Source organism: Triturus cristatus, chromosome 4_1 (genome assembly GCF_964204655.1).
Source record: "Triturus cristatus chromosome 4_1, aTriCri1.1, whole genome shotgun sequence".
In the NCBI taxonomy this organism is placed as follows: Eukaryota; Metazoa; Chordata; class Amphibia; order Caudata; family Salamandridae; genus Triturus; species Triturus cristatus.
The window spans coordinates 1126080390-1126095834 of record NC_140585.1 but is presented as its reverse complement, the minus strand read 5'-3'; the positions used below and the strand labels follow the sequence as shown (position 1 = coordinate 1126095834).

At 46.7% G+C, this 15445-nt stretch overlaps 1 long non-coding RNA gene across 1 annotated transcript in view; it reads right to left on the bottom strand.

Moving 5' to 3' along the window:
* Positions 1-789: 789 nt before the first annotated feature.
* Positions 790-15445, bottom strand: part of LOC146856136 (uncharacterized) — a 32970-nt gene continuing 18314 nt past the window's right edge. Inside the window, exon 3 of the long non-coding RNA XR_014981436.1 lies at positions 790-903. This is a non-coding gene — a long non-coding RNA (uncharacterized LOC146856136). The remainder of the gene's footprint in view (positions 904-15445) is intronic.

Here is a 15445-nt window from a genome sequence, read left to right as displayed (position 1 = left end):
GCTTCTTACTCTTCTTCTTGCACCCCCTTATCACCCCAGCAGAAGTCGCTCTCACCTGTGCTGACGGACAAACTTGAGTCTCCTGCATTCCCTGGGTGACTCCCAGGATTACTGACTCACCTCCCTGTGGTTGTCCAGAGGGGAACTCCAACAATGACCTCCCCAGCACTGAACAAGCAATGAAGGGAACGATGGAACCAGGGGTCGGCTCTCGCTCAGCCCTGTCGTGCCTCACAGGATCCAGGAAGCAACTGGTACTGACGTTGCCTCCCCTGGCCCGGAGGAGCCCACGAGCCGCTGCTCTGCGGCCCCTCCGAAGCTCCAGAGCGGCCGCGAGGCAGCTCAGTAGGCAAGACGAAATGGAAGACCCAGGTGCGCCCGCACCCATCCCCAACCAACGAGCCACGAAGGCTCAGAAAACGTTCTCAATGGTAATTTGTTTGACAATATATTTGGCAATATGCCGCCGATGGCTCAAACAGCACAGCGGAATGGCGATAAGGCAGGAAACGTTACGCTAGGTAAAAGGACGGGAGACAAGCGTTCCGGGTGCAAGCGGCTGCTCAGCTGGCAGTTCTGCTTCTAATAAAGTTGATCAGATGCTTATGTTACTTAGGCATTGCTAACATGCTTTCTTCTGTCAACTTTAAAGCTCTTGAGTTAGAGAATTAATTAAGATTTGAAGATAAAACAGAAATTATTAAATCACACAAACTTTCAAAACAAATAATAATTCAACTCAACTTAGTAATATTTCATAAATACCCAAGACAAGAAGCAAGTTGCAAATGGTTTCAACAATATTTATTTATATTTCTGTAACTGCTTCCGTAAAAAATGTGCATTCTTCGGGTCAGTTGAGTCCACCATCTGCTCTCTTCCAGGTGAGGAACATTGACTTCTCTGAAAGTACAAGCACAACGGTCTGTTACTCTAATAGCCCTTTTAATGTATCTGACATGTGACTGTACAGACCCAAAACTGGGCTTGAGGCAAAAAAAGAATGTATGTACATGGGGCATATCTGGAGCGCAGGAGCATATCTTTATCTCACGGGATGAGGAAGGGAAAGAGTGCTGGATCATCTCTTTATCCCTAAGACAGTGGTTCTTAGCCTTTTGACTTCCGTGGACCACCCACTGAATCATTATTGGAATCCAAGAACCCCAACTAAGTCATTATTGGAATCTGCGGTCCCGCTTAAGCAATTTCAATGATTTGAACCACAAAAAATACAGAAAAATAAGGAAACGTGCATTCATCAAACAAGTACACAAATGATAACATTTTAAGGGAAGGTTGGAGCTTTTCTAAACTCAATTGAGGCCACAACTCACCAGTTGGGACACTTACTGGACCCCATATTCGTCAATTGGGGGGAAGTAGAAGCTAAGACCCCCATTCCCATCCCTTGGTCGGATCATCACCTGGTACCAGATAGAACCATATATAAGACATCTATTGGATGTGTCTTTTAGCACTAAGACCGTGCCCAAAGCCTGGAAACAGGCGGTGGTTCTACCTCTCAGGAAGAAATCCAACATCAGCTTTGAGAAACTATAGAACCTCCGGCCGATCTCCCTTCTGCCCTATCTGGCCAAAGTGGCGGAAAAAACGGTTAACATGCAACTGATGGATTTCGTGGATGAGGCTGCCCTATTGGACCTAAGTGCAGCATTCGACACCGTAGCTCATACCACCCTGCTACGGTGTCTGAATAGTGGCGGAATATCTGGAGCTGCCCTCGCATGGATCCAGTCCTTCCTGACGGGGAGAAGCTTTCAGGTCCGCCAGGGCGATTGTTATTCCAGGGATATTGGATTGGACCAGGGCGTACCCCAGGGATCGTCCCTGAGCCCCACCCTTTTTAATCTTTATGTTTCCCCAGTGGCCCCTATTGCTGTAGGCCATGGTCTGCACATCGTGTCCTACGCCGACGACACGCAGCTGGTTATCTCCCTCTCGCGAGCGCCCGGTCTTGCGGCGGACAGTTTCAGAGTCTGCATGCAAGACCTTGCAGCCTGGATGTCCGCCAACTGCCTTAAATTAAATGGCAGCAAGACTGAGGTGCTCGTAGTGGGGGGGATCCCATCTGTTTGGTCGTCGGCGTGGTGGCCTCCATGCTTGGGTGAGGCTCCAACACCCTGCCAAGAAGTTCGGAACCTTGGAGTCTGGCTAGATGCAGACCTGTCTTTCGGACCGCAGATAGGACGTGTGACGGGCGTCTGCTTCGGCGTCCTGAAAAGCATACGGAAGGTCTTAGATCTCCTTCCCACGTCAGCTCGCAGAACGTTGGTGCACGCCCTCGTCACTTCACGCCTGGATTATGGCAATTTGCTGTACCTGGGAGCAACTAACAAGGCCATAAATCGCCTGCAGGTATTGCAGAATGCGGCAGCCCGCCTCATTTTAAAATTGCCCAAAAGAGTGGCCTCCAATACTGCCCTTCGGACTCTTCACTGGTTGCCAGTGAGGAGCAGGGTTGAGTTTAAGGCCCTCTGTACCTGCCATCGCATTCTCACTGGGGAGGCGCCAACACCGCTCCAGAACCTGATCATCAGGTACGCACCTACACGCTCCCTTCGCTCCTCCTACGGAGGCCTTTTAAAGGTCCCGAGGATAAGACGAGCTCGCATGGGAGGTAGATCTTTCCGTTACCTGGTGGCTAAGAGCTGGAAGGCCCTACCTTTGGACCTCCGTCTTGAGTCATCGGAACCTGGTTTCAGGAGGAAGTTAAAAACACATTTATATACACGCTAGCTTGCACAGTCCCATTGGCTGAGTCTGTGGGAGTTTTCTGTTCTAGCGCGGGGACACGCTTTGAGCGTAACCAAGCGCTCTATAAAATTCCCTTATTATATAACTGTCTATACTCTATGCTGTTTGATGCACTCGCACTGCTCCCACGAATCAATCCGAGAGAACTAAATTAATTTTTAGTCTCCAACTTCAAATTCCTTCACATTTACAGAATATTTTACAATTTTCAATTTTACATTTTGCTCCTTTATTTATATACAGTTTGTTAATCTGTTAATCCTATTCAATTATCTAAACAGTCGTGCACCCCCTGAGTAGGGTTTGTGGACCCCCAGGTATCCCTGGACCACAGGCTAAGAAACACTGCCCTAACAGATTTTCAAGCAAGCATTTATATGATTTTCTTCTAATGTCATTAGGCCAACATTGCTTGTAAGGCATGTGACATTGGAAAAGACTTTGTAGGATTTACGTGCCACTGTGAGGGGAATTGGCAGTTTTTCTCAAAAAACAAAATGTGAGTCTCTATGATGACTTAAATGACATTTATCCATCATATGGATTTGCAACCTTGGTGTGCTGTACACCCGAAGGCCTTGTTTGAATGATTAGTAGCTATTCCCAATGTGAGAGTGTCCCCTGGTGCACAACGTTCTCACATTTAAGCCTTACAGATGCAAACAGATCTCCATTTGCAAGGTCCCATACTGTAGAATAACCTGCCTACACGCTTACCACATGTAAAACCATTTCAGAAGAGGTTTGACGATTTCTGCTTAACTTTAGTTAAAAAGTCACCTCATTCCCCCCCCCCCCCCCGAAGACTTTTTGCTCCCCTAATCTGGTAGGATACGCCCACGACCACACCCTACATAGCCATTTCAAAGCAGGGCACACCCTTCTCATCCTTTCCTAGGCTTTACATTGAAGTTTGACAGCTAACGATCTAAGTCTCAAGTACTCTTGTTGGGATAACTGTCTTCATGTCCTCCTACTTCAGCACAGATTCACAAAGAAAGTCCTATATCTGCACTTGCAGATTTTACCTACATTCAAGTGTAGATGTATGACTTTCTGGAATCCACAAACATCCCCAAGAATATGGATGAAATGCTGCACCAGGCATTTCCTTGGAAAGGTCATGTGACATTCCCAGCAAGATATATTGCAGAGAGCTCCATGGGAAATTGTATCCCCATTTTTTGGTTGCTGTATTTTTTTCACTGGGAACATCCTTCCCCTCCATCCCCCAACAAATCTGGTGCTGATCCGGTCCCTTTACTACTCTGACAGGGAGTCACCTCCAGTGGCAACTCCTCCGCTAATGCGGAGGAGCGTCACCCCATTGCTTTGAAGCAGCGCAATAGAAAAAATAAAATGAGAATAAAGGAAGTTATTATTATTTTATTTTTAGTATTTGAGTTGCCGCCAGGTTAGGGCAGGGCTGGGCAAACAGTCATGCGCAACTTTTTATGTTCTCCACCCAGGCTGCATTACAACCACAGTGCTCAGACCAATCACAACGCTGCTATGAGCAGCATCGTGATTGGCTGGGGGCTTCTGGAAGCCTTGATGCTTCCTGTTCCTGCAAGAAGAGGTGGCGGCTGGCGACCAGCAGCTAAAATTTTTTTTTTTTTTTAAATGAATTCCCTAACCTTCTTCCAAACCTTTACAGTGTAAAAAGGAGAAGAGAACTCTGTTAATTCAGGCAAACAGACATGTTTGTGTGTGTTTACAAACTTCCAAAGCAAAGCATGGCATGAAACTCACAATTCCCATTCCTTGAGCGGGATTCACAGTTGCGGAGATCTCCACACAGGTAAATAAGATTATGCCTGGCAGAAATCCCTTTGTCAACATAAGTTTGTAACCGAATTTACCTTTGTGAACAGGCCCTAATGTGCTCCTTGATGACTACATGGAAATACTTCCCAGATAAGTTCAACTCAAAGAAAACTAATTTCTAAACACACACCTATAAGGTATATCATGCTACCCATGTGAATAAGCACTTCACTGCCCCACATGAGGGTAATAAGCGCGACACAAATGCTATAATACAATACAACACCATATCAGTGGTATGACGTGCTTTACAAATTCAGTACATAAATCACTTAATAAATAAATAAACAGGAGTACTCTGTCATTGGAATACAGGTGCACACTGCTTAAGAAGACACCAGAGCAAACAATACGAGGAAGATACAAGAGGGGAGACCTTGTTAAGAGTAGAGGACTACACATATAACACTGTTCATGGCTCGTATTGCTGGTAAGAGGGTTAGCTAGGGGAAGGATAGTAAAAAAAAATTAAGTACATGGTTTCTCAATGCCCATCAAGAGCTTGTAAGACCCATGTACCCACCAAAAGAGTGGGGCAAGGAGAGCCACTCCCCAAGGCTTGTCTCCTTTGTGAAGCAATGGCTTCTTGCTTGGATTGATGCTTTGGTGGGCGTTTACTTGTATTTGTAAGTGCATTTATATACTGCTTACTACCCCAGACGAGGTGTCAAACCGCTTTATGCCGGGTAGCATTCACCTCCGGAACCCAAGTTTAGTGGTTAGTCTTTTGTTATTGGTTACTGTTAGGTATTGAGATTAGTCTTGTGCGCTCAAAGCAAACCATTCCATGAAATCATTCCAGTTTCTTTATGGTGGACTAAATTAATGGTGGTTAGTTAATGACGTCATGCTAATGACGCGGTGGCAGCCGGGATGCGAGGGTCTGATGGCTGCTCGAGCCCTTCTTGTGACCTTTCACGGAGTAAAAGGCAACGCTGACATTTATCAGGTGCTGTCGGCCAGACACTGCAAGCTGTCTGTTTTGCAAAAGGCCTTTTTTAAACTTGGAATGGGATTAAAGCATGGCCATTGCTTACTGTTCACTGGCTCTATTGCCAATCTCATTCGCTTACTTCTTGTTCAATGGCTTGCCTTTCCCTTCTTGTGTTTGTCTCTCTCCTGGTGAATATACTGATCACATACTGCATCATGGAACTCTGAGTCGGGCTTGTTGATTCACGAGTCTGTGCACAAGAAGACAGGACGGGTCCCGAGGCAGCCAGAGGCCGAAAATCGTGGACTGCGGGTCTCTGACGATGCGGAACGGACTATCTTGACCCCCCTCCCCTCTGCAGCAAAAACGAGGTGAGGAGTGATCGGCCCTGGCCTCCCTGAGACCTGTGGGAAACCCATAGGTCGCAGGGAACGCTCCTCCATCTTCCGGGCGTAACAGGTGTGCGGGCCCTGCGGCGAAACGGACACGCCCCCCCCTCCGACCCCCATCTACAGTCCACTGAGACGCTGCTACCCGGGGGCTATCATTGTACTTCTCGGTGGCATCACGATTCACTCGCCAGAGATCACCATTAAATAGTAGGCTAAAGACATTCAATATCCCTCCTGGCCTCCCCCCAGAAACTACGCAAGTCTGAGGTGGCGTGGAGGGTTGTGGGGATGAGTTGAGGGCCCGGGTATTGAAGATAGTCGGACAGTGAAACCTACAAGTGGCTGTTACCACTAGCCCTGCAGGAACATTCTTTCCAGGCTCTAGCGCTGTGTGGAGACGAGGAACAATCCCTCCCATAATTTAGGGCGAACACACAGAGATGCAATGCCTGATTCCAACATGGCGGCCGTCCGAACCACGAACGATCCACTTTAGAGCAGGTAGTGGCGGGGCTGGTAGTGTCTGCAGGAATACCAAAGGGGCACATAGAGGCTTAGTGAGCAGTTCGCTCTGGTTGATGTAGGCATCTGGGGGCACCGCAGGAGGGACTACTCTGCATCTGCATGCCTGACTTCAACATGGCCGCCGCTCCCGGTGCAGAAAACAACCACAGGCACACTGTAACCTACCCACAGTCGCCAACCCCCATTTAACCATCAGACAGCGGCCCCAATCCCCCCCAATAAACCTAATAAACCGGTGAGGACCAGATCCCGCGAAGTGAGGGAGCCGCCACTGCAATTGGAGACACCCTACCTGAGGTGAGCTCAGCAGAGGCATAGGAGATGGGCGAGATGCAATACAAGTAGTGCGCCCATGCCAAATAAGCTGGAGGCTGGGTTGTCCTACAATCCGCCGACCTTGGAATCTGTCCCTTCCACCTCTTGTCTCACCACTTTTGTCCTGGGGGCCAGCTGGAGAACGAGTGGACGGCGCTTCCCAGTAACACCTTTCGCTGGAACTTTGACGATGCCCCCTGGGCGGATACCATAACTGTTTGTACTTACCTCGGAGCCCGAGTAACCTTGGCTGATGCCCGGTGGAGCTGTCCTATGCAGCTATAGAGGAGTTTTGGCTCTGGTTCACCCCCTCGGCCGACACCTACCCAGCCGGACATCTGACAGTTTTCCTTGTCGCCCTGTTGTGTTTCTTTCCCTCCCCCGCATATCATGTTTTTGTTTTGTCCTATGTCTTTACTTGAAGCCTGTAATTGATGTAACTATGTAACTTGTAACGCTCTGATCCTCATGTAAAGCGCTCTGATACCTCTGGGTCTAGCCAGCGCTATATAAAACTTCGCAAATAAATAAATAAATAAATGAATAGTTGCAATCATTAGTGGGGGGCGTGTGAACTCATGCACATGGTTGAAGGTATTAATAGATGATTAAGAGAGAGATTAGATATTGTTAGGTCACATAGGCAGTGGCGGCCAGTAATTTTCACAGTGAAGGGTGCGGGGGGCCACACACACACATACATGCATGCACCCACACTCACACACATGCATTTACACATACGCACACACACCAATTCACAATACTCACCCACAAATCCAGATACATTCATACTTACAAACAAGAACACACCAAAAATAAAAAACACATAAATCTTACCTTCACTGTATAGAGGGAAGCCTCGCAGTCCCAGGAGGGTTGGGGCTGCTGCCTTCCCTCATTGGCTGACCTAAAGTCAACCAAGGATGTCTGCCAATGAGGAGAGGCAGCAGTCCCTCACTTTTCAGAGTGGGATGGGATCAGTGAGACTGCTGACCTCACCCCACTCTGTGACAAGGTGTCACTGATTGACACTCGACCCTGGGCGCTTCAGGGTTTAAATCTGAAGCACCCAGGTTTAAGGAAATCAGTGACACTCCCCCTCTTCACGAGGAGGAGGGCTTTGAGGCACTTTTGCCAGGGGAGGACGTCACGCCCACAGGGCTGTAAAATCCTCAGACTGGCAAAATTCAGCTCAGGTAGCCAGGAGCCTGTGCATTTACCATATGTCTAGAGGTCTTGGCTGCCTGACCGGAACAAGAAGAGCGGCTGTCAAGCTGACCTTTGTGAACCTGACAGACACTCTTCTTGGTGGGAAAAAGGGTAGGGACGTGGCTCCTCAGCCCATATGGACGAGTCTTGACTGTGCATAGGTATGACTTTTCAGAGGAAGGAGGAGAGATTGTGAGCTTGTAAATGAGCAGTGGGAAATTTGCAGAAATACAATAATAGATAATAGGCAAACATGCATGTGTCACAGTAGGTTGTGCTCAAAGAGAGGCGGTATGCAGGGGATGGAAGGGAAGGAGAGAGACATTTAAAAGTGAGAATAAAAAAAAGGAGAGGTGACAGACATTTTAATTGAAGGTCAGTTTTTAATGCTGGTTTTAAAGAATGTAGAGAATATTTTCGAGACAGCATGCAGTTTGAGGATGAAAGAATGTAGAAAGAAAAGACATTATTTACTTGTGAAGATTATGCGATATTAGGAATGTTTGATAGGTAGTAGAATCAGATTAACCACCTCTCCCCTGCAAGGCTTCTGCTAGGCCAACTATCCAGCCAGGTCAGTTGATCTGTTCAAGTACTGAAAGTGAATAATAAAGCCTTGGTGCATATGTTGTGAAGAATCAAGAGCTTTAGGGTGCACCCAGAGGAAGCAGAAATTTCGAGATCATAGCTAGGGGCCCTGGAATTATGCGATTGTGCGGTAGCTGAGTTTTTCGCATTAATATATATTTTCAGCATTTGCATTATAATCCATCATCTGTTGCATAATCTGCAGATTTTAACAACAAAAAAATGTTTTCTAGCACAAACGATTCAAAGGGTACTAAAAATGTAGTGACACGTGTTGCCATGGAGTGGAAGGCCCATTGCAAAGGTTGACTGGTCACCTTTCTGTTGCTCATTACTGTATTTCCGTGTTAAACTGGTACAATTGAGGTGCAAACAGTATCCAGATAGAGTAAAAATGACAATACTATTACAAAATGTGCAGCATTATGCCACATAATTTGCCTTTTCTTGCCGCGTAATTTACTCAACCCAGCCGCATAATTTGGCCCTCCCCTGTTGCTTAATTCCAGTGGCCCTAATCATAACCGTGTGATATTATACATGGGAAATGATGTACACATTGAAAATGAGATTCTGCAAATGCTGGAGTTGCTGTCTTTCTGGTGTTTATCCTTGGATTTGGCTCACAGTATTAATTACAAAGCAGTGTGGGACCCATTTTCATGCCTCTGGTTTGCATTGGCACCAGATGGAAGGCAAGGACAGCTTCCCAGAAAGTGGAAGTGTATTACATGAATTCCAGTGCCTGGAGGACAGAAGATGCAAACATCGGTGTGAATGTGGGGATGGTGAAAGGGCTCCCTTTACAAACTCAAGGAACATTTTTGCAAATGGCTGCTGATTAGACGTCCTGAAGCGCTGCCCTTTGATAGATGCTATGGATGAGGAGGGGTGGAGCTGCAAGTTGAAGGGGACCACTTAGGTGAGGTCACATCTTTTGTCTACCTTTATCACACGTGAATGTAGAGCCCTCACACCTGTTTGGGCATCCGTTGTGGGTGGAACATCGCTACACGAATGCAGTGTCTGGAGAGTAGTCTGGAAAGACATATTTGAAACATAAATGTGTTGCAATTTACCTTTGCATGTCAACTAATAAATGAACTTTCAATGAACAGAAAGTTCAAAAGAAAGGGAGCTGTATAGACAAAAGGGCTGGAGTAGGAACCTGAAGCAGCCTTGGGAATTTTTTATGGGACCAGCCCATGGGGGAGGGGTTGGGGAGAAGGTTACAAGTGTGAAGCACTGCTGTTTTTGTTACTGGGCGGGGGCTGATACTGCAGCACCACTGCAAAACCTGCCCTCCATAACAAAACAGGCCCCCCACCCTTCCAGCCACCTGGGGAAACGCCTGATAGCTGTTATGGCCAGTCCAGCCCGGATAGATAGCCATCTGTTTATATTTCCTAAGAGACAGACCACGCTCTGCTTAGTGAGCTGGTTTGTACCAACTCTCCTTGCAGGGGCTGTGGTGAATACTTTAATTGTGCTGTAGTCCAGTAAGTGATATTTATGAAAGCGCCCACGAACGGCCCAGCAAGTATGTAGCAAGGAACTTAGGTACAACTTTTAAAGATCAACAGAGGCATTTCATACATTTTAAATATCTCCACTTTAAATTATATTTGCCTGTATTCAGAGCAAGCCTTTGCTAAGATAGTGCCCTTGGGCGTGGGTGGAGAGAAATGTAGTGCCCTTGCTGATGACAGTGAATCAAACGCGGCAGCAGGGGTCCCATTTGTGTTCACTGGTCAGAACCTGGCTGAGCAGGGACTGGCCCCTGAGCACAAACCTCCCCAGAACTCCCCCAGTTCACCTAAATCATGGATTGCTTAGCTGCCTCTCGCAGATGATGGTTTTGTTGATGTGTGCCAGCAGGGGTCAGAGGGTGCAGGGAGGGAGGGGGCTAAAGGGGAGTTGAAAACATTGCTCGCTGTATGACAAATGTTACAAAAAACTCTGCGAAATTCCACGAGTGGCGGATTGCAGTACGAACTGCAGTTTGTGCTGGTATTCCTGCCGCTCTGGTAGAAATTCTACCTGAGCGGTAGCTCATGCTCATAAACTTATTGTTTGATCGCGAGCTGATAAAAAAACTCCACTTCACATTGTGAGGTAGAGTTTTCTGCACTCCGCGAGCTCCGCGGAGTGTAGAAAACTCCGCAAACTCCGCGAACGTTGTGAAGCTTACCGCCCAGGCATAAAAAAAGGACTAAAACCACTTTAAACTGACAAATCAGACAGAAATGAACAATCAGGAACAAAGACAAGGCTGGAGCAAGATGAGAAGGGCGCTGTTGTTGGCATAAGCTTAAGGCACATAGCTCCATGAGGCCCTCAGAAAATTGGCGCCCATGCTAAACGCTGTGTGTGTGTGTGCGTGCGTGTGTGTGGGGTGTGCGTGTGTGTATATATATGTATATATATATATTTATTTTTTATTTTTTTAGATTTACACAAGTGGTATCTTCCGTAATGTCGAGCACATTAGGCTAGCAATAGAGAAAGAACTCTCGCTGCATCTCCTTAGCGTTAATCAGCATCAGCTACCAAGCTTCTAATAGCCTCTTTTGAAAGTCAAGAAGGTCACACCCGTTCCTGCTTTCATGCACAATTCAAATGTGGTTTTTTTGCCAAATCTCACCATGGCACCAGATTGACAGCTTTTACCAGGATAGCACCCACCTATCTTGAAAAGCAATGCATCGTAGAATCCTGTTGCTACTGAGACAAAATGCATTCACATAAGTGACTATAAAATGTATACACTGATTGGAAAATTCAGCACTTAAAAAAATTCCCTAAATGAAAATTGTATTTGTTTGGTGGAGTTTTAGACTTTTTAAAGATATTTTGTCTGTTTGTGTGGATATTTCAAGCAGCACTCTCTGATGCCCCGAATCACCACAGGCAGTTGTCCGTTAACACGGGGTAAGAGAGAGAAGAGGTTGTCTGCTTATATTCGGAAGGGTGCCCTCTCGAGTGTCAGTCTCCAAAAACCGCGACCCCACATGGCTCATTCAAAAAAGCCCTGCTCGTTTCCTAGCCCGTGATACTCTGGGCCTTGTGGGATGTTACCGATTGTGCGAAAAACACACAGAATTGTTGAGGCACTTGCTGGGGTGTTATTGGAATTTTGTAGTACTGCTTGTGAAGGAGGTGTATTTCAGATATTTGTGTTTTGGGTATTTTTTTGGGCTTTGTGATTTCGGAGTTGGTCAGTGTTAAGTTAAGGTTGGGCCTATAGAGTCTGAACTGGAACTGTTCATATGGTAGAGGCAGTGCTTAATTTGAGTCGGTGGTTTCCAGTGCTTGACACCTGCACTTATGACACTTTGCCACATGGTGGCGCTGTTTGTGCAATTTAGAGATGAATACATCAACAGCTGTTTGTTAATTCTAATGACTGATTAAGCACTGGCTTTGAAGCAATCTAAAACAGTCCAGCTAGGTTAAAGGAGAGGGGTTTGTTTTCATGCAACTGAGAGTGATGTATTATGTCCTGGGCATTTATGGGCACTGTAATTTGAAGGGGGTGACAGCGTGCCTTCCTTTCAATATCTGAGTATTCTGAGAACAACTTTGTTTAAATTAAGTTTGCTGGTGAGGTATCTTGGCCTACATTCTTTCAGAATAGGGGGGGTGGCAGTGACGGCAACAGGCTGGGACTGAAATTTGGCAGTGTAGTTGTTGAATGTAAGCTTATACGTACGTTAGATACCAGTGTGCCTTGATTTAATGCGGATTATGATGTTTCCGGTTCCTTACGTGGTTTTCTGTTTTTGGTGTGTTGTTCTGGAGCCTGTTGCGACTATGAATGTGAACTGGCTCGTCAGCCATTTGCTGGAGAAATGGGTGGTCAAACATGTGGACACAAGGCTGTGCAAACAAAAGGTTGTGCAGATAAGTCTATGCAGACACACAAGGCTGTGCAGACACACAAGGCTGTGCAGACACAAGTCTATGCAGACACAAGTCTATGCAGACACAAGGCTCTGCAGACACAAGTCTATGCAGACACAAGGCTGCTTGGAATAGTGTTAGGCTTAGACAGAAGGAGAAATGTTCTACAGTAGTGAGGGATAGATGCTATGCGTTGGGACCAACTGCTTCCTACTTGGGTCGAATTGTTTTGTGGGTAGAGGTTGCTCTGACTTGTTGGTATTACATTTGGGTGTAAATTATCTTCTAAAGCTGTCTGCATTAGTACTACTGGAAGCTATGAACACTGTGTTATTACAAATTAGGGTGTGAGCAGGTACACATTGGTTGTGGGAGGAGCTGGTAAAGATGTGGGTTTGTATAAGGGGCGCAGCAGGCAAGCGCTATTGAGGAAATACGCAGAAAGATGAACGGGAAGGTGAGGGAATTTTACACAAGCCAGGATGTTAGTATTATTAAGCACATTAACATTTTTCATGAAGGCCACACCACATTATATTGAGAAGAAATGGGGCAGAGGTTATACCTTGGTCCCCGTGCATATTAGCCCAGGAAAATACACTTCTCAACAATCCACCAGCTCTGAAGGTGGCGGTTCTCAACACACGCTCCCTACAGAAGCACCATCTTGAAGTTTTCTCACTGCTGCAAGATGGAGATATAGACATTCTGGCCCTCACGGAAACCTGGCTAGGAGACTCGTCAGCCCCAGACATTATTGCAGCTCTCCCGGAGGACTTCGATGCTCTCTGGCAAAATAGACAAGGGGATACTAGAGGAGGGGGGTGGTCATCTTCTTTAAGAAACGTCTAATGGTCACTAAGATAGCGGCCGAGAATTTTACCAATGTAGACATGTTAGGGGTCAAAATCTCCTTTAAATCCTCTGGATTTTACTCTTGGTAGTATATCGTCCCCTGCGGACCACCCCCAGCTTCAATGAGCTCTTCCTGGAGCTCATCACTGATCTATTCTCTAGATATAGACGTCTCCTAGTAGTTGCTGATTTCAATTATCACTGGGACAAAGCACAAAGAGAGCCATCTGCTAGCCAATTCGAGACTGCAATGCTGTCAATGGACCTCCACCAACTGGTCAACAGCCCCACCCATGCAATGGGCCATATCCTTGACCTTATCTGGACATCGCAGCCTTAGGCTACTTTAACCGATATCAGTCCCTGCGCTTGGTCCGATCATTCGCTACTCAGATGTTGGGCCCCGAGTGACAGTCAACCGTCGCCACCACCACCGGTGTGGAGAAAGGTGCGAAACTGGAGAAAAATCAAGGCAGATCATCTAGTAGCCACCCTACTCACACTCCCTCCCTTAAGAACTACAACAGGTAATATTTATCAGGAGAGCGAAGCCCTCTCTGCTAACTGATGCGAGGCCATAGACAAAGTGGCACCAGAGCAGAAGGACAAAGTCAGAGACAAGGGTAAGGGGGCCCCATTGTTTAATGAACGTCTGAGGGAAAGGAAACAAAATCTCTGCCAAGCCGAGAGGCGGTGGCGCAAAAGATATGACCCAAATGAGTTGATTACCTATAAAGCCCTTCTCACCTCTTACAAGCAAGCCATTATAACTAGGAAAGCAGAGTATTATGAGGGAAGGATTACAGAGGCAGCTAACATACAGAAAGAGACGTTCATAATTCTGAAAGGATTAAGTCAAAAGTCTGAGATAAAATCTACGGTCGCACCCATCGACTGTAACGTCTTTCAGGCATTCTTTCTTCAGAAAGTTAGGGACATCATCTCAGAAACTGAGAACACCTCGACCAACACAGGGCTCTTTTTTCCAGACCCAGTCCTCCCCCCCCCCCCATCACACAACTCACAAACTTCCCTAAAATAGACTTAGCCTCTCTGACTCTACTAATGAATCGCACCAAATCGGGCTCCCTGGCAGACCCCTGCCCTCCGAGGATTTTCCAAATGGCCCTTCCAGGGCTGGAAAAACAGATTATTATGCTGCTGAACAACTCCCTGGAAACCGGCTACTTACTTGTCAACCTAAAATAAGCCAGGGTCACCCCCCTGCTAAAGAAGCCAGGTACTGATGCTTCCACTCTTAAGAATTATAGACCTATCTCCCAGCTCCCCTTCTTGGTGAAAGTGATAGAACAACATGTACTGAGGACACTTTCAACCTATTTGGAGGACCACCAGCTACTCCAATCACGACAGACGGGTTTCAGAGCCCATCATAGTACTGAGCTAGTGATGTTGTCCGTACTTGACGAGTTCAGAATTATGGCTGACAACAAAAAACGAGTGCCCTGATTTTATTAGATCTATCAGCGGCATTCGATACGGTCAGCCATAAAAAGCTGCTGTCCCATCTTTCTGGGCATCAGCGGGCTAGCACATCAATGGCTAGAATCACTTCTATTGGACTGGACTCAGAGGGTTCAGTTGGGTGAGCAGGCATCAGCTAAGGGCATTCTTACCTGCAGCGTACCCCAGGGCTCTGCATTGTCCCCTCTCCTCTTCAACATGTACCTACAATCCCTGGTGGAGACCCTGGCTCACATGGATTGCCGGGTCTTTGATTATGCAGATGATACCCAACTCCTCATCCGCATCAACAACTCTAGTCAGGCCCAGGAATCGGCGCAAAATCTACTCAGATTCACAGTGAATTGGATGACGGCCAATTCTCCGAAAATATATCCTGACAATACTGAAGTGCTCGTCATTCCCACAAAAAGCAGCCCTTGGTGTGACCTTTTTTGGCCACCAGAACTGGGCACTACCCCCAAACCAGTACCAGTCGTAATAAGCCTGGGTATAAAAATTGATTCAGAGTTGTCCATGTCCAGCCAGGTCACCACGGTGGTGGGAACCTGTATAGGGCTTATGAGGCAGTTACGGAAACTTGCCCCTCTTCTTTCAGCGACCTCACTACAGGTGAATGTATCCGCCACTGTCG